This window comes from Muntiacus reevesi, chromosome 19 (assembly GCF_963930625.1).
Source record: "Muntiacus reevesi chromosome 19, mMunRee1.1, whole genome shotgun sequence".
Lineage (NCBI taxonomy): Eukaryota > Metazoa > Chordata > Mammalia > Artiodactyla > Cervidae > Muntiacus > Muntiacus reevesi.
This window is the reverse complement of record NC_089267.1, coordinates 41,694,943-41,714,576: the sequence shown is the minus strand read 5'-3', so window position 1 is coordinate 41,714,576 and position 19,634 is coordinate 41,694,943.

Here is a 19,634-nt window from a genome sequence, read left to right as displayed (position 1 = left end):
CTGCCCTACTGTCTTGACTCTTCCCAGCACTAGCATGAGGCATTTGTCTTAAGTGTTCCCAGTAGTGGTGATGACTTGCATTGGCCCACATGCGCTCTCCACAGTTCTCCCACCCTGCCCACCACGCGCAGTGACTCATGCTATATACTTGCGAAAAGACAAGTGGGAATTCACAGTTCAATTTGTGGCACAGAAATGAGAGGTGTTAGCTAATTCAGACATTGATCTATAAAGAAAAATACCCTTGACCTTCTTGGCCAGTATTATACCCAATAAAGTTGAGAGGTCTCCAGCACATTTGCCTATGGGACCATCTGTAGTGGTAGCAAGAAAGAGAAGTTTTCTTTAGTCAAGCAGCCCAGAGAGTGTTGGTTGCATGGTTAATATCCATCCCTGTCTTCTCTCTTGCTTATGGTTTTGTGGGTCAGAAATTTGAAAGTGAGCTGAGAAGTTCTAGCTTGGAGTTTTTCATGTGGATGTAGACAGATGGTGTCTGGGGCAGCTGTCATCTAAAGACCGGACATCCAAGACAGCTCATTCTTGTGGCTAGATGTTAGCTATTGGCTGAGAGCTCAGCTGAAGCTGTTGACTAGAAAACCTACATGTGGTCTCTCCAGCATGGTAGTTTCAAATAGTCAGGCTTCTTTCTCAGCAGCTGTGGCCAGAATGGGCATTGCAAAAGAACCAGGCAGAAGATGCATGGTCTTTTACCTTTCTGTGGCTTCAGAAGACACACAGCATCACTTCCAGCACATTCTATAGGTGGAAGTAGTGCCAAGAATGTTCTTACTCAAACAAAGGAGAGTCAAAAAATTTGCAGATGTGTTTAAAATTTTTTGCAAATTGTGATGCATCAACACCCTGCACCTTCAAAGGTAGGCCTGTGTTCACAGAGTTGTATGTTGTCCAAGTCAGCTGTTGGTAATGCAAGACGGGTTCATTCATAACTCACCTGTGTTATCAGAGACTGTAAGTGAAAAGTTTCATTATCTGCTGCCTCATTTTCCCCATTGTGTTTTTATTAACTGTAGAGGAGCTACAGTTCGGAACTGTGGTTCCTTCTCAGACTGCCCCAGATTTCTCTACCCCTCGTAATCTATTCCCATTCCTCTCTCTCACACATACACACACACACACACACACACACACACACACACACACACACACCCCTTCCTCTCATTCTCTGTCTTCCCACAGCAACTGTAACTATTGCTTCCATGTCTCTAACATAAACACAACTTTGTGCAAACATGGCCACCTCATCATTGCCCTGACATTAACATCTGAGACTAAGGACACTCTCTGGGTTGCAGTTTCAAATTCTAGGATCCAAGTGCAGACTCATTGAGAAAGGGCATAGGAATTTAGGAAACTTAATCTATTACATGGAGAAGGAAATGGCAACCCACTCCAGTATTCTTGCCTGGATAGAGGAGCCTGGGGGGCTACAGTTCATGCTATTTGAGTAGCAGATAAACAATTCCATATAAGTTGGCTTCTAGTAATACAAAATAACTCTTCCAATTGGCATCCCCCTCACTGGATTTCTATTACCTTTAACAGAATCTCATGATTTGCAGTCTGCCCTGCAGCCACATCTTCTGTGATCCCCACAGGTAGTGATGCTTAAATGTCTTTGTTTACTTTACATTCACAGTTCGCTGATTCCTGATGCAAGCTCCCAATTCTACTTTTCAGAACAAAACATTTGTGGTCTTACAAAACTGATCTCAAACATTACTTACTCCAGGAAAATAATCTCATACCCATGGTTAGACCAATAGCTATCAGTTATTCATGAGCCTAAGGCAGAATCACATTCTCCAAGGCCCACCGTCCTGGTACTCACCCTTCCACTACAGGCCATGTAAACTTACAGGTGTCTCCCTTGTGGCAAAAGCCCCATTTACCATTTCCTGATATTTGCATTTTGGCTTTTTTTTTTAAAGAACAAATTGGAAGATAAAAATGAATCTAGCTTGTATATAATTTGAACATTTCTATTTCCAGCAGAACACTTTCCCATGCATGTATAGCTAGGTCAGTTAGTCACGGAAGTTCACAGGATTGAGGAGCTTGGTTTTGTGTATATCATTATATAGGTACCTAGTGAAAGCGAAGTCGCTCAGTCATGTCCGACTCTTTGCAACCCCATGGACTGTAGCCCACCAGGCTCCTCCATCCATGGGATTTTCCAGGCAAAAGAGTACTGGAGTGGGTTGCCATTTCCTTCTCCAGGGGATCTTCCTGACCCAGAGATTGAACCCAGGTCTCCTGCATTGCAGGTAGATTCCTTACTGTCTGAGGCATGAGGGAATTTCCCCATAGGTACCTAAGAAATACTCAAATGATTCCTTTATTGCCTCCTCCAGAAAAAAAACTCTTGGCACAGATCATCCTCAAGTATATGGGGAAAGGATGCTGCAGTAGTGGTAGCCATGCTCCAAATACGGTTGCAGGTGCTTTTAGGTGGTATTGAAGGAGGGGGCTAAAGAACAGGAATGAGAACTTTCAGGTATCTTGTGCCCACTTCCTTCCTACTAAGGAATAGACAAGGCCACACCAGAATGCTGAGGATTTCCAAAAATTCAGACACAGTACTTAAGAATCTCAAAGCATGTCGGCTTCTCAGCTAATTCAGAGGCTACTAAAACTCATAAGGAATAGTATCAGATATTACAAGAAATTAGAGAACTACACTCTTTTCAGTAATTTTAACAACACTGGCCTTTTTCTATTCTAAAAATCAATAGAGTATCAGCCGTTAAGTCTCAAATTCACAAAGAATAAGAAACATCACATTCAAAACAAAACTCAGTGAATCTCTGAGACAAGGACAGTGCATTTATTTTTTTTTTTTAAATATTATTTTATTAGTTGGAGGCCAATCACTTTATAACATTTCAGTGGGTTTTGTCATACATTGACATGAATCAGCCATATAGTTACACGTATTCCCCATCCCGATCCCCCCTCCCACCTCCCTCCCCACCCGACTCCTCAGGGTCCTCCCAGTGCACCAGGTAAGAGCACCTGACTCATGCATCCCACCTGGGCTGGTGGAAGGACAGTGCATTTAATCCACCAGTTAATTTTTAAACATTTGAGAAACTGCTCAGCAATCCCATTGATCCTAAGACATCTGAGAGTGGTTTAACAGAGGTTCTCATTAATCAGATTTTAAGTCATCGTGCCCTGCTCATAACCCATGAGGAGCAGAAAGACATCAAGATGAAAAAATACCCTTTATTTTCAGGTCTTTTATTCTTTCCCTCCTTATAGATGAAATGTACATTGACACATATTTAGTATTAACCACACCTTTAAGAAGGATTCATAAAACTAACTGAAGAGAAAAACTTCTAGGTTCAGGTACTTTGCAGGGCTCAGAGCCATGGTTGAAGAAAAAGTGTTTCTGTTGTAAACCCTCTTATAACACCTGAGTTCAACTTCTTAACCAATTCCATTACTTTACTGTACCTTCAATTTCTTTCTGAAGGTAGACCCATTTTACCTGCTGAATAGATTAAAAAGATTTTTTCCTATAAGTGGACATCATGTTTTGATTTATTATTGCTCATTTCTTATACACTTTTTAAAAATAATGTTTATTGGCACATAATTACTTTACAATGTTGTGTTAGTTTCAACTGCACAGCAAAGTGAATCAGCTATACTCTTTCCTTATATACTTATATTATTTTCTTACAATCTCTTACAAATCTCTTACACCATTGGCACATAGACAAGACTATTTTGCCTCTTTAATTTATTCTGGAAAGCACAGAAGATATTCCTCACTATAGTCTTCCATTTCCATAATCAAGATTTTGAAAAAAAAATTAAAAAAAAAAGATTTTGAAGACTATAGGTTAGTTGGTGGTTATTGAGAGTTTCTGAAGCATAAGTCACTGCCTCAACTTGTTTCACCTTTCTCTTAAGATAGCTCAAGAAGCACATGATTCACCATATAAGAAAGCCAGCAAAGTTAAGAGGTGGTTTTAGGAACAAGAAGCTACTAAATGTACATAATAACAAGGATGCATGATGCATAAATAATACACAAGGTCCAAATCCCATCACAGTGCAGTTACAAACAAAGGAGGAACAAGCAAAATGTGGTGGCCAAGAGTTCAAATTCTGTGGTCAAAACCATCTAAGCACAAACCCCAGTTCTGTGATCTTGGGCACAACCAATAATCTTGCCAAGCCTCAGTTTCCTCTTCCATAAAATAGAAAAACATAGATAGATACCCCATATAATTATTGCAAGAACTAAGTAAAATAAACTAACACATTTCCTGTATGCACTAACCATTTTTTTTTTTACAATGATCTGCTGTTATATAACAAAAGACAGGAATGAAGTAATGGTTTATTGCAATGGTTCAACAAAAATTAGCACACAAAGAGAAAGTAATAATTATGATATTCATGAAGACATTGTATTCAATCACCTTCCTCTTTCACAGAACACAAGTAGCAATGTTCTCAATCTCAAGTGTATCTCTCTTTAAAAGATCAGTGCCCATTGCTATAAGCATCTGACAGGATGAAAACTTCCCTTGATTGTTACATATCTTGACCACCATACACATACAGTTGCACATAGGGTACCAGTCAACTGCCCCATTTCTTTGTTCTTCTTAACAAGAAAACTCGTGAAAACAATCTTCCTGTGTTCACTAATTTCATTTCCTCTCCTCCCACACTCTTCAATTCATTCCTATTGGCCAACATCTTTCATAAAATCCTCTCATTACAATCAGCAGCAGCCTCCACCTTGCCAAATCTAATGCTTCACCTTCAGCCATCTTCTGACTTCTTCTCTCAGCAGTGTTTGCCATGGTCGATCCCTTCCTTCGTCTTCAACTTCTTCACTTGGCTTCTGCAGCAATTTCTCTTCTGGTCTCCATCCACCTCACTTTGCCATCTTTCCCAGAGTTCAGTCTTTGTCCCCTTGTCTTCTATCTACATTCATTCCTTCAGTCTTTTATCTTTTAGTTGCATGGCTTTGTATACTGTCTATAACTTACTGCTCCCAATTTTTATAAGCTCAACATTGACCATGTGCCTACTATCCAGATCCTTATGTCTGTCTTCCAACTAGACATCTCCACGGAGTCATCTAACAGAAGTCTCAGACTTAAAATGTTCACATGACCATTTGATGCCCCACTCCTCCTCCAAATAAAACAAAGCCTCCTTTAGTTTTCTTTATCTTAGCCAACAGCAACTCTATCACTATCTTTCCAGTTGCTCACATCAAAGTCTTCAAGTGGTCTTTGACTTCACTCTTTCTAGTACATCTCATATCTAATCCTTCAGCCAATCTTGAAGACCACATCTTCAAAATATACCCAGAATTCAACCACTTCTCCCTTCTCACCACTAAACTCCAACCCAGGTCACCATAGCCAATGGGTCATTGCAAAAGCCTCCCAACGGTTTCCTTTGCATCCATCCTTGCAAAGAAACTGTTTTCTTTGCATCCAGCCTTGCAACATCCCCTTCTCTCACAGCAGCTCAAAGGAACTATTTAAAACATGTCAGAGTAATCCTCTGTTCAAAAACTTTAGGGTTTTTCCAGCCACTCAGAGGGACTGATCTTGCCCTGGTTCCCTCTGCAAAATCTATCTCCTACTGGTGTCCTTGTTCCCTTGGCTCTTTCAGCCAGGCCACTGCAACAGTCCATTTCTCTGCTTCCTATTTGCACTCCCCGCCCCCCCCAGTCCTGCTCTGATCTTACTGGTCTCCTTTCTGTTCCTCAGATACTCTAAGTCCAACCTCAGAGTACCACAGGCCTGTTGTATTTACTGCTCCCTCGGATCATTTATTTGACTTGTACCTGCTTCCCCTAAGGGCTCTACTCAAACATCACCTATCAGAGGGACCTCCCTTGACCATCCTAAATAAAAGGGCAGTCTCCACCCCAATCACTTTCTACCCTCTTATCCCAGTTTATTTTTCATTTCAGGACATAGGAACTCTGGACGTGTTATCTGTGTTTATTTGTTTACTATCTATCTGTCTCCCTAAGAACATAAACTCCATAAAGGCAAGGACTTAATTTTAATCACTGGTTTAGTCCAGTGCATACAACTGTGCCTGGCTGACAACAAATGCTTAGTGAATATGTGCTGAATGGATGTATAAATCTATGAATCCATGAATAAATGGATAAATAAAAGAATTGCCCTTCTACTCAATACACAATTTGTGGTAGGTAATACAAATTTTTAAAAGTTAAAGGAGTAGATTAGACTTGGGTGGGTTCGAAAAAAAATGATAGTTTAAAGAAAATCAGTGAAATTGGCTAACTGTCCAGTTGATGCCATTAGAAGCTCATTTTTCCATTGCTGACATTATCAAAGAATCACTCCCTTGACTAAAACCTACAACCAGGCTGAGTCACAGGGAACATACTGTCAGGCCAATTTTTCTCCTGGGTGACTTGAATGACTCAAAGTGATAAAGACAATGTCAGCTTCATGTCTCTGAAACTCCACTTGGAAGCCTGGAATCAACTGTTAATTTCATTCAAGTACGTCTTGCTCAACATGGAAACATTCATTCCTTGAACAAGATTGTTGCTGTAGCTTCTGTCATCCACTCGCTGTGTGACTGATTTGAATGTTAACATTTTTAAGTGAAAACACTTTGATGCTAAACAAAACCATTTTAAGATATTCAGATGTCTGGATATGATATTTTGTCGGGGGAAGGCAATTTAAGACTTACTGATCGTGAACTAAACATACATGATTTTAATTGAATGTCAGGAGTCCAAACCTATCCTACAAGTGTAAGAACATCTTACCATCTGCTAAATATTGTGGCATGCTCTATCCTATATGAATTTGTGTCTCACATGCTAAGCTTCTAAGGCATGAAAACCCCTCTCCTGCCAACCATACCTGCATAGAGAGAGATGAACAACAGTGAAGCACTCAAGCTGATAAAGAAGGTGTTAAGGATTGTATTATTATTATTTATTATCATTGTTATCATTTGTTTTGCAAAAAACATTTTAAAAAATTTTAATGATTTTTGGTACTGTCTTCACACTCGATTTATAAATTCATATTGGTGTTATGACTAGACATAAGTCTTTTAGATAAAAGGAACAAAGAATATTTCTAAAGATTATCAGGGAAACAAAAAGAGGAAGTAAATGACTTATGTTGCTATAGCCAAGTTTAAAAAAAAGGGGGGGGGGGCCTGGATAGCCCTGGGTGATGTTATAGAATTGCACACAAACTATTAACATCCTTTGTGTGAGTTTTTGACTTTGCCTTATGGAAGATGTTTGAGTTTAATTCTTATCTCCAGAGAGGAGGCAAGGTGGGAAGCTTGGGATATCCAAATAAACTTTCTAAGGTACTTTCTTTAATTTTTCCCAACCTGAGATACTGGTTTGCCACTTCCTGAAAGATGAATTAGACCACAGCTGGCAACAATGAGCCAAGAACTGGATGTAGTAATGCAGAGTTCCATACTAACTTTCTCAACAATATGAAGAGAATTTATAGCCTCCAATATGATCTTTTTAAAGGGTGACATCTAATGGCAATCAATTCTCTGGGTGAGTCAGACATTTCCCTTAGGTTAAGTGAATTAACTTTTTTTATTTGTTGACCATATCAGTGCAACATTCCACAATCTCTCTCCTAGAATAGATCTCCTATCCATAGTCATTGAATCTTAGGCCTGAAATTCCAATCCTACCCATCCAAAAAGGAGGCATTGGTCAGCTATAGGGCAATGTGTTGGATACTTGGAGATGCAAAGACACAGTCCCAAAACCTCACAGAGCTCCCAGTCTGGTGCATAAAATCTTTACTGTAGTGCTGCTGGGATCAAAGGAGACTTTGCCACGGGTTCAAAGATAAGGCCACAGAAATCTGCACATGGCCTTAGAGTGAGAAGGTGCAGTAAAGATAGGGAAGGCTTCCTGGGAGACTGACTTTCAAATCTTGTAGGAGTAGGAGGTGACCTGACATTAAGGATTGAGAAGTGGAGGAAAATGATCTCTAAAGGTGAAGACCATCTGAGTTGTGCTGTCCCATGCCGTTGCCACTAGCCACTGGTGGATATTTAAGCTAATGAAAAAAAAAAATCCAGATTTTAGCCTCTCAGTCACATTAGCTATGGTTATTCCAGTAGTCTTGTATCAATGTGAGAGCTGGAGCATAAAGATGGCTGAGCACAGAAGAATTGATGCCTTCCAAATATGGTACTGAAGAATACTCTTGAGAGACCCTTGGACAGCAAGTTCAAACCAGTCAGTCCTAAAGGAAATCAACCCTGAATATTCATTAGAGGGCTAGTGCTGAAGCTGAAGCTCCAACACTTTTGCACCTGATGCAAAGGCCAACTCTTTGGAAAAGACCCTGATGCTGGGAAAGATTGAGGACAAGAGGTGAAAGGGGTGACAGAGGATGAGGTGGTTGGATAGCATTGCTGACTCAATGGACATGAGTTGAGCCTACTCAGGGAGACAGTGAAGGACAGGGAAGCTTTGCATGCTGCAGTTTATGGGGTCACAGAGTCAGACACAGCTTAGCAACTGAGTAACAAGAACACATTGACCACATTTGATGTGCTCAGTATCTACATGTGGTTAGTGTTTACCGTATTGGACATCATTACAGAAAGTTCTATTGGAGAGTGTGGGCTCTAAATGAAGAATGAAAGCACAGAGATCTAAGAGCAGATGTTGGTGGAAATAACTGCAAGGGGTTAGGTATAGCTGGAAGGCAGGGAATTCAGAGAGGGGAGTCAGGTGATGAGGCAGGAGGCATAGGCCAGCACAGGCAGACCAGGTCCCTTGGTTGATCTCAGAAAATGTAGGAGGATTGGAGTTCCGGCAAATTCTGTCTCATTATCACCCAGTTCACTGCAGCACTGGAAAGCTGCATGGCCAAAACGTTTCAACAAGCATTCTTAGTTCACTCATTGTGTTTATGAAACCATATGTCTTCTAGTAATGATGGCAACTTACCACATCATGAAAGCATTACTTTTCTTTGAAAAAAGGAGATTGATTTTTTTTATTTGGATATCTTATCCCTCTTTTTATTTTTTATACTATATTTTAAAAATCAGTGTAACATTTTGTACTTACAAAAACGGGTTTTTACAGTTTCTTGGGTCTACAACATACAGATTTTGGTAGAATCAAGTCTAGGCTATAAAAACAAACTATCAAAACATTAAGAATTTAAAATGATGATAGATAAGCTCCATCCAGCCTCACAAGCATCTTTCCTCAAACAATTAAAAGAGATCAAAGTGAGACTTTTAAAATAATATAAATTTAGAACTATATAGGATTTCATCAGTCATTTAGAATTTCCTCTCCTACAATCCTTGGCTTTCTTAGCAGACCATATGAGGGCACAAGCGACTATAGTCAAACATCCATCACTTAGTTAAGTGACCTTGGTTCAATCCTTTACCCTCTGCAACCTGTTTCTTCATCTGTAACAGGGTGTTTAAAATGTCTCAAGAGAGAGTGTCAGAGGCTAAGTTAATATGTGCAAAGCACTTAGCATATAAGATCACTCTACGTGTTTTCAGGACAATGAGGAGATGAAGGCAGATGTTGACCAGGCTATTTACATAACCTGGTGATGCTATCAATTTATTCTAATACCACTGGTAATAAGTTTCTTGACATGGGTTTTAAGACTCTTTGTACCAAAACTGCACATTAAAGATTATAAAGTAACCAAACCACCAAAAATAAATAACTCCTATTTCTGCCACACTCCAGTGTCCAGGACCTACAAAGCTTTCCCCAAATGGATATTTATCAGTGAGATGCCCAAACTTCCTCATTCACAGTACATTTCCTCACTCAATTTTTCTCAGGGGACCAAAATATTAAATTTATGCTTAATATTTTGGGACCAAACAATACATTATAATATCTCGTACAGCACTCAACAGATGTTACTGTGTTTCCTAAGAAAAGTTAGAATGAGCCACAGCTCCCTTACAACTTCATTGCAACAGCCCAGGGCCTCTCAGTACATAGCATGGGGAACCATGGGTTCCTCATTTTACACTTTAGAAAGCACTTTCACAGCTCTCAGCTCACTTATCTTCACCACAAATACTGTGAGACACTATTGTAGATGAGGAAACTAAGACTACAAGACAGTGTGGTCAAGGTTTCACAGCTCGGAAGTTGCAGGTTTCCTGGATTCTGAGTCCTGAGTTCTCGTCCCAACCTGTATGCTGGGCCTTCCTCTGCTAAGAACATCAATCGTATCTTTTAATCATCTTCCTTGTTTTCCAGTATCATTTCCCACAAACTCTTAGTAGACTGAGATACACAAGAAATATTTCCAAACTCTGATACTCCTTTTCAAATTTATATTTGAATTCCTCAACTACACAAAGTGTTATTCCAAAATATTATTTTACCATAAGTGAATCCCTGCCAAACTTTTTTTTTAAATTACAGCAGGTGAACATATGTTTAGCTTCCCAGGTGGCACAGTGGTAAAGAATCCACCTGCCGATGCAGGAGATGCAAGAGACTCGGGTTCAATCCCTGGGTCAAGCAGATCCCCAGGAGAAGGGAATGGCAACTCACTCCAGTGTTCTTGCCTGGAAAAATTCCATGGACAGAGGAGCCTGGCAGGCCATAGCCTATAGGGTCACAAAGAGTTGGACACAGCTAAGCAACTGAGCGCATATACATGTATGTGTGTTTCAGGAATACAGTAAAATACAGGTTTCAGATGAGGTAGCAGAAAAGTTGTCTTGCAAATTAGAGAATGAAAATAAAAAAATAAGAACAGTTATCAACAGATTAACTGTGCCAGACACCTTACTAAATGATTTACAAAAATGGAATCTTTCTAATAACTCAATGGTGTAGATGTAATTATCATCCATATTTTTAAAGGTCAGAAACTTGATGATCAGAAGCCATAACTTAACCAATATACAGCTGAAAAAGATCTGGAATAATCAGAATAATCTTGAAAACAGCTGGAGGATACACACAGCCTGATTTCAAGATATACTATAAGTTATAGTAATCAAGATAGTGTGATACTGGCCAAATATAAACATATAGATTAATGGAATAGGATTGAGTCCTTCAATAGAGCTACATGGTGGATCAGTTCACTTTCAACAAAGGTGCCAAAGCAACTGTACAGAAAAGCTTAGCCTTTTCAACAAATGGTGATAGAATATCCATATGCCAAAAAAAGAACTCTTACCCACACCTAGCACCATATACAAAAATTAAACTCATGAGAGATTATAGACATAAACTTAAAAATTTAAAAACTATTAAACTCCTAGAAAAAAAAAATAGGACATACCTTCTGTGACTTTGGGACCCACAATGATTTCTTACAAGGAACAGAAAAAGAATGATTTATAAAAGGAAATAAATAAATTGGACTTCATCAATGTTTAAAAGACACTGTTTGAAAAAGTAAAGCCACAGACAGGATGAAAATACCTGCAATGCATTTCTGCTAAGGAACCTGCATCTAGAATGTGTAAAGAAGTCCCAGAACTCAATAATAAGAAAACAAACAACCCAATTTTTTCATGGGCACAAGATTTGAACAGTTTATCAAAGAAAACATATGGATGGAGAATAAGCACAAAAAGTGTTTAAAATCTTTATCATTAGGGAAATGAAAATTAAAACCACAATGAGATACCATTACACATCTATTAGAATGGCTAAACTTTGTAAAACTGAAAAAAACCAAGTGCTGGTAAGGATTGAAGATGCAGAGCAACTAGAACTCTCTCATATGTTGCTGATAGGAAGGCAAAGTGGTGCAGCCACTTTGGAAAATAGTTTACCAGTTTCTTGTAAAGCTAAACATATACTCACCATGCAACCCCACACTCCCTTTCCTATGCATTTATTCCTCAAAAATGAAAATGTATGTTCACATAAAAACAAAGCATTATAGCAGTTTTTGTTTTTTCCATGATCAGTGAAAAACTGTAAACAATCCAAGGTCCTTTAACTTGTAAGGGCAGAAACAAATTGTGTTGCATCACAATACAATTGTGTTGCATCCATACAATAGGATCCTCTTTAGCAATAAAAGAATAAATAACTGATATATACAGGGAATCACTACCACAGTAATTTTTTCACCCTTCATTTCCCTTAGAATTGAATTTTACAAAACATCACTGCTACCATCATATTTGTCATCATACTAGTAAGCAGTTGCAACTTGCATTTTTATAATCACATAAATTCTAATCTTATTTACAAATAGGCTAGTCACTTGGATCTTATTTGATAAATATTCAAGTCTCCGTGATGGCATGCAGTGAATATACCCTAATCGTCAGCAATAAACACCTAACCACTTGACTTATGGCATGGTTTAAATATTGATCTTTGCCGGTTTCTGTTTCAAAAGGTGAACCTATCTTTATTAATTTAAATATAGTTGATTGACAATATTGTGTTAGTTTCAGGTGCACAATAAAGTCATCCAGCTTTACATATTTTTTCAGGTTATTTTCCATTATAAGTTATTACAAGATTTTAAATATAATTTCCCATGCTATCGAGTAAATCCTTGTTGTTAATCTATTTTATGTATAGTCATTTGTATTTGTTAATCCCATACTCCTAATCTCCCTTTTCCCCTTTTAAATTGTAAATTTTATTTCTATGTTTGTGTGTCTCTATATGCAGTTTCTTGAGGTTCCCAACATCATGTGTTCCCCAAAACAGGGTGACCCAAAAAAGAATTATCCACAAAAGGAGCAATAATTTTACTTTTAGATTAAGAGACTGGAATGTTCTGAACAGCACGGATTATAAAGCATATATTACATAATATCATATATTACACATTTCCCTTTTCTAAAACTGATCATACAATTGAACAAGGAAAAATTTCCCTGATGAATCATTCATTCATATGAATGCTACTAAAATAACAGCCATCCCCAGTCTCTCAGTGTCTTATTCCCTATTTCATTTCCAATGGCCACCAACAGGGCAAGAGAGAGCCCTTTCCTCCTCCCGAGACCCACTCCAAACTTATTCAAGTCTAAGAGAGTCAAGATCAATTACCTCCCTAGCTCAGAAAGAGGAAGCATCCACACTCCTGTCCTAAGCTAAGAATTTTCACTCTGAGGTTTCATCCTCAGGCTCAGTGTTAAGCCCTCTTCAGAATGACTGACAGTGGACATAACCATTCCCCTTAAGATAAGCATCTCTCTCATCTACAGGGTGTATTCTGGCCTTCAAGTCTGGAAAAGATAGACTCTTACCAAGTGACACTGATAGATTACCCAGAGTCTAGATTACACAGTTTACCAGAGTCACCTTATTAAATATCCACAAAGATAAATAATAGCAGTTTGGACAATGGCAAGTTAGTGATATAGACAAATTATTCTGTGCTATCAGATGATGGTAGAAATGCAACATCAAAGAATGTTCAAACTACCACACAACTGCACTCATCTCACATGCTAGCAAAGTAACGCTGAAGACTCTCCAAGCTAGGCTTCAATAGTACGTGAACTGAGAACTTCCAGATGTTCAAGCTGGATTTAGAAAAGGCAGAGGAACTAGAAATCAAATTGCCAACATCTGTTGGATCATACAAAAGCAAGAGAATTCCAGAAAAAAATCTACTTCTGCTTTAATGACTATGCTAAAGCCTTTGACTGTGGATCACAACAAACTGTGGAAAATTCTAATAGAGACGGGAATACCAGACCACCACACCAGCCTTCTGAGAAACCTGTATGCAGGTCAAGAAACAATAGTTGGAACTGGACATGGAACAACAGACTGGTTCCAAATTGGGAAAGGAGTATGACAAGACTGTATACTGTCGCCCGCTTATTTAACTTCTATGCAGAGTACACCATGTGAAATGCCGGACTGGCCATTAGCAAGAGTGCCAGGAAAAATGTCAATAACCTCAATATGCAGATGACACCACCCTTATGGCAGAAAGTGAAGAGCAACTAAAGAACCTCTTGATGAAGGTGAAAGAAGAGAGTGAAAAAGCTGGCTTAAAACTCAGCATCCAAAAAACTAAGATCATGGTCCTATCACTTCATGGCAAATAGATGGGCAAACAATGGAAACAGTGACAGAATTTATTTTCTTGGGCTCCAAAATCACCTCAGATGTTGACTGCAACCATGAAATGAAAAGACACTTGCTCCTTGAAAGAAAAACTATGACCAACCTAGACAACATATTATAAAGCAGAGACATTATTTTGCCAACAAAGGTCCATATTATCAAAGCTATGATTTTCCCAGTAGTCATGTACAAATGTGAGAGTTGGACCATAAAGAAGGCTGGGCACTGAAGAATTGATGCTTTTGAACTGTGGTGTTGGAAAAGATTCTTAAGAGTCCCTTGGACTGTAAGGAGATCCAACCAGGCAATCCTAAATGAAATCAATCCTAAATATTCATTGGGACTGATGATGAAGTTCCAGTACTTTGGCCACCTGATACAAAGAGCCAACTCATTAGAAAAGACCCTGATGCTGGGAAAGATTGAAGACAGGAGAAGGGGATAACAGAGGATGAGATAGTTGGATGGCATCACCGACTCAATGGACATGAGTTTGATCAAGCTCCAGAAGTTGGTGATGGACAGGAAAGCCTTATGTGCTGCAGTCCACAGGGTCGCAAAGAATCAGACACAACTGAGTGACTGAACAACAACAATGAAATCAGACTGTAGAGATGGTAGGGATACAGAGATATATTAGTGTTTTTCATGACATTTAAGGAACTTAGGCAATCTTAACATCTGTATAAAGAAATAAGAGAATAGACCAGACCAGAGTACAATCCAAGCCTGAGTTCATAATGAGCTCTGCCACTTACCAGCATTGACTTTGGGGAACACACTTAAATTTTTGACCTTCAGTTTCCTCATCTGTAAAGTGAGAATAATAGTTTCTACCATACAGGATTGTGAGGATTTAGAGGTTAGTATTTTTAAGGTACTTAGAACAGTGCCTGGGACATACTAACAGCTAAAAATATTTGTTATACATAATACACAGTGTGTGTGTGTACTGGGTTGTGATAAAAATTTTGGAAAAACTCAAAACTAGAGCAAGTAAGACATAAACTTAACATATGTAGGATATACACAAGCAAAAGGCATGTGTGTGCTGGGGTGGGGATCCTAGAGTAAGAAGCATGGAGTATAGGGGTCTGGGTTTAAATTTCTCCTTCCACATTCTGGGAATCATCAAGGGAGAAGAGGATAACATGAAGAGTGCAGTAAGTTGTTATTTTACTTTATGTGGAATTCTTTTGCATTCAATTCCCTTTATCAGGACTCAGAAGTTCCAAAAATGGTGCCAAACTGTGATGAAAACAGATGCACATACAGGAAATAAAGCACATCTAGCAAGAAAGACTGTTGGGTAATTCAGTTTGTTAACAAGTGCTGTGTAATAATTGTTTGTAGGTAATCATTAAAATATATCCCCAACAGCCGTTTTTTTTTTTTTTAACTCTTTTAAACTTTCTATTTTGTATTGGATTATAGCTGATTAACAATGTTGTATATTTTCAGGTGCTCGGCAAAGCAACTGAGCCATACGGACACATATCTGTTCTCCCTCAGACTCTGCTCCCATCCAGGCTGCCGTGTAACACTGAGCGGACTTCTGAGTGCTACACTATAGGTCCTTGTTGGTTATCCATTTTAAGTATAGTAGTGTGCACCTGTCCTTCCCAAACTCCGTAACTATCTCTCCCCACCAGGTAACCATAAATTTGTTCTCTAAGTCTGTGATTCTGCTTCTGTTTTGTAAATAAGTTCATTTGTATCATATTTTAGATTCTACATATAAGGGATGTCATATGCTATTTCTCTTTCTCTTTTCCCAACAGTCATTCACTATGGTTATTATTTTCACCGTTTCCATCTTTAAAAAATCCTTATCAATGTATGACAAAACCCACTGAAAAATAAAAAAAAATTAAAAAATCTTATACCCACTTACTCAGTTGGGCTGAAAGCAAGTTACAGTTAGCTATTTAAGCCCAAACTGAGACAATGAGGGTGGACAGTATGATTTGAAGATCTCCGCTCCCTGAAAGTTGGAACTCAGCACACACAGGATGTCTGTGACTTCCGCCAACCAGCCCAACTACATCAATATCACTCTGAATTGGTTAGACCCATCTAACTTCGATCACTAGACAGGATTTTAACCCCATCATTTTTCTGTGAGCGCTCATCCAATGACTCCTTATTCATAACACATAGCCATCCAAAGTCACCTAATCTGTTGTGCTATGTGAACTGGGGATAACAAAAATGGAGGCTGGCTGAGTCCAACTGAAGTTAGTCTCAGCGCCCATGAAAGATGCATCCATCCAAATCAGTCCAAAAAAAACCTGCCAGGAAATTCTATACTGGTGATATAAAAGCATGATTCAGAATGAGAATGTAAGGAATTTGAAAAGATCACCATCAAGCAGGATGTCTTAAGATAGGTAATGTATTATTATAATCCCCATTTTATAGATAAACCAACAAAGCGAAAAGAGATTAAGCAACTTGAATCATGAAATGAATAAAGGGCGAGGGAAATGTAATGCCCACAGCCAAACATCCCTGAATATTCTTGGTGCTGTATTGCTTAGGGCTTCCCTCATCTTTGTTCCTATTATTCAAGAACATAGTACGTGTTACAAATCAGGTACCAGCTGTATAAATAGGTACCTGACCTGAAAGAGATATGTGTCAATTACCTGTAGAGCTGGATGGCCTGAATTACAGTCCATGTGACAGAATCCTGTTGGCATGATGTGAGTATACACTCAATGCAATTTCACACATAAGCTAAACAATAACAAAAAATACTTTCCTTCAGGTTGCCTGGTGATTCAGATAGAGGACATCCACCAAACTCATGGTTAGGAAAGATGAACAACAGGTTTGTCAACATTATACTTGGTGGAGAGTCAGTCACGGCTTTTCATGAAGAAGCAAGTTGTTTTGGTTTTTTTAAATGACACATCTGCATGTAGCTAGGAGGGGTGTGCCTATTCAGATCTGTACTAGGACACCAGGAAATTTAGCATTGGTGTTAATCCCATGAGGCAATGACCTTAAGTACAGGTGGCTGCCATGATGTCTATTATTAGGATCAATGAGATACAGTCAGAAGCAATGTTGCAAAATGGCAAGATGGAAGGCCAGTTTCCCCTGACAAAGTGCAAAGGCATGCTATAAACACTCACATGAATAAACAGCCTTAGCAGCAACCGCAACCAGGAGAAAAATTAGAGGAGGTTTTCCACAACAAAAGAAGCATTGTTCTGCTGTGGTCACCCTTAAATTCATCCTTTGTTTCAGAAGACGCTTAGGCTCCTCGATGGCACTGTGGTGTCCCACCCAGCAGTCTCCCTGTGGGCCAAGAGATGGGATAAGTGGATTCAGAGTGAATTGTCCTTCTGAATGGAGATCCCACACCTAGTTCAATAGCAAAGTGTTCTCCAAGAAACAATGGGGTCCAGTAGGCCAAGATGACAGCTGGTATGGCAGATGTGGGCGGTCGATTCTCTTCCAGAGGCTGGCACATGTCTGACCTGGGGCAGGACAACTACTCTGGGCTCCCCTTTCCTCATCTCCACGGAGGGGCTCCCCATGCCGGCACTTGGTGATGGTTATCACCGGAGACAAGCACAAAGCCTTTCCATGAGACTTCCTTTTTCTTTTTCCAAGTCTGGGAGGCCAGAAACCTGCTTGCTAAGAGAAATCAAAAGCTTGCAAGAAAACACATATCGGTTGTGTAACAGACATGGATGGCACCAGACAACTGTCTGGATTCATGTAAAGTCAGAGGGGGAATTACACAAACAGGCGAAGAGGGAATCTCGGTAAACCCTCCTGCTCGGGAGGCCTTCATCATCCCATGACTCCACAAGTGCTCTCTCTCCACCCACCCCCACCCCCAGTCGGGAGATTAATCACCTCTGCCACGTCATCAAGGTGTGTCAGGTCTAATTTCTGCCTTCTCGGTATCCAGGTCCATGAGATTCAAAAACATTTATTAATTCAACAAGAATGTCTATTGGGCACCTCTTAAGTTCTTTGGCAGAATGAGATGGGATATAAAAGTCATAATTATTTAGTCAGCTTGAACAACATGCTTGACACTGAGGACAATAAAAGTTGAATAAGACGTGGCCCCAGGTTACCAGGGGCTCACAATCTAGTGATGAACCTGGCAGGCAAGTAGATAGCACGGAGTCAGCCGAGAGTGTGAAGAAGTCATGAGGAATCTCCTGCACTGATAAGGTGTGTGTAAGGCATCTCTCTCTCCTATTCTTGTACCGGCAGAAATTCTCGAGAGGAGCATGCTGTCTTCAGAGGGTCCCCACTCCACACCCCCTGACACGGTCATGTAAGAATGAAAGAAAGTGATTATAGGCGGGGTTCTGAGTGATACAACTTGGTGTAAGTTCAGCTAAGCTAGTAAAACCCATTTGTGAAAGAACTTCCTGTCAACAGCCACCATGACTGTCTCCAGCTCATGATGAATAAATGAAGTAATTTATCGCAACAGACACGTTGCCCAAAAGAAAGTGGCTCACACAATAACATGTCTTTTATTTTTCCTGGTCCAGGGTGTGGTTAGGTGACTTTCCCTTGGTAAAAGGACTTTCGGGTCTGGGTACGTAAAGTTAAGTGCAATTGCAAAATCGAAGGACGCAGCCCAAAAGTATTTGCAATTTGAAAGGGAGAAAAAAAATCCCTTGATGTTATAAAAACAAAACAAACACACACAAACCTGGTGAAAACATTTCTTTAGCTCACTGACTTACATTTTAAAACCTGTGATTATGTTTTGTGATATCTTATTGGGAAAGCATTTCCCAATGCTTTCTTACGAACAGATACTGTACAAAACACAATTACAGTGAGAGATATTAATAATATGTTTCACTTTACTTCCTCATCTCCTTTCCAAACTAGAAGACTCCATTACCACACAAATTCTATGAATATCGACCAATTCGTTCCATTTTCCTAAGCTTTGTGCTCCAGCTAGTTCTATACAGATAAAGGTTTTTAAACTCTGCAAAGTGGTTTTCTTTGCTACAGTTTCTCCTTCAACTTAGAACAGTGAAATACTTTCATATGTTAATAGATTAACCTAAAAACTAAATCTGAAAATTAGCTTCAAATTTAAAGCTGAACTTGAAAATGCAAAGGAAAGTATTTGTGGTTTGAAATTATCTCTAGAAGTGAAGGTAAGGCTAGAAGGAGATAGGGGCTTGGGGAAGAAGGTGAACCCACCCATCCACCCTTCTCACTAGCCTTCTCCCATTATTAAGGTCACTAACATTCCTTTTTGAAGAAATTAATTACAGGTGATTAATTTATAGAAAATAATGACTAACAGTTCTTTCCAAATTAGAGCAGGAGTAAGAGAGAGAGGGAGGGTGGAAATTCCTCAGTTTTGTTACTACCAGCTCTCCACAGCTGCTTTAGAAAACTCTTTTGCAAAAAAAAAAGAATACTGAGAAAGGAACTGATTTCAGTTTAAAAAAATTATGTGAGAAATTGGAAAATAATAACCACTAATACCTTGAGTAGTGTTTACTCT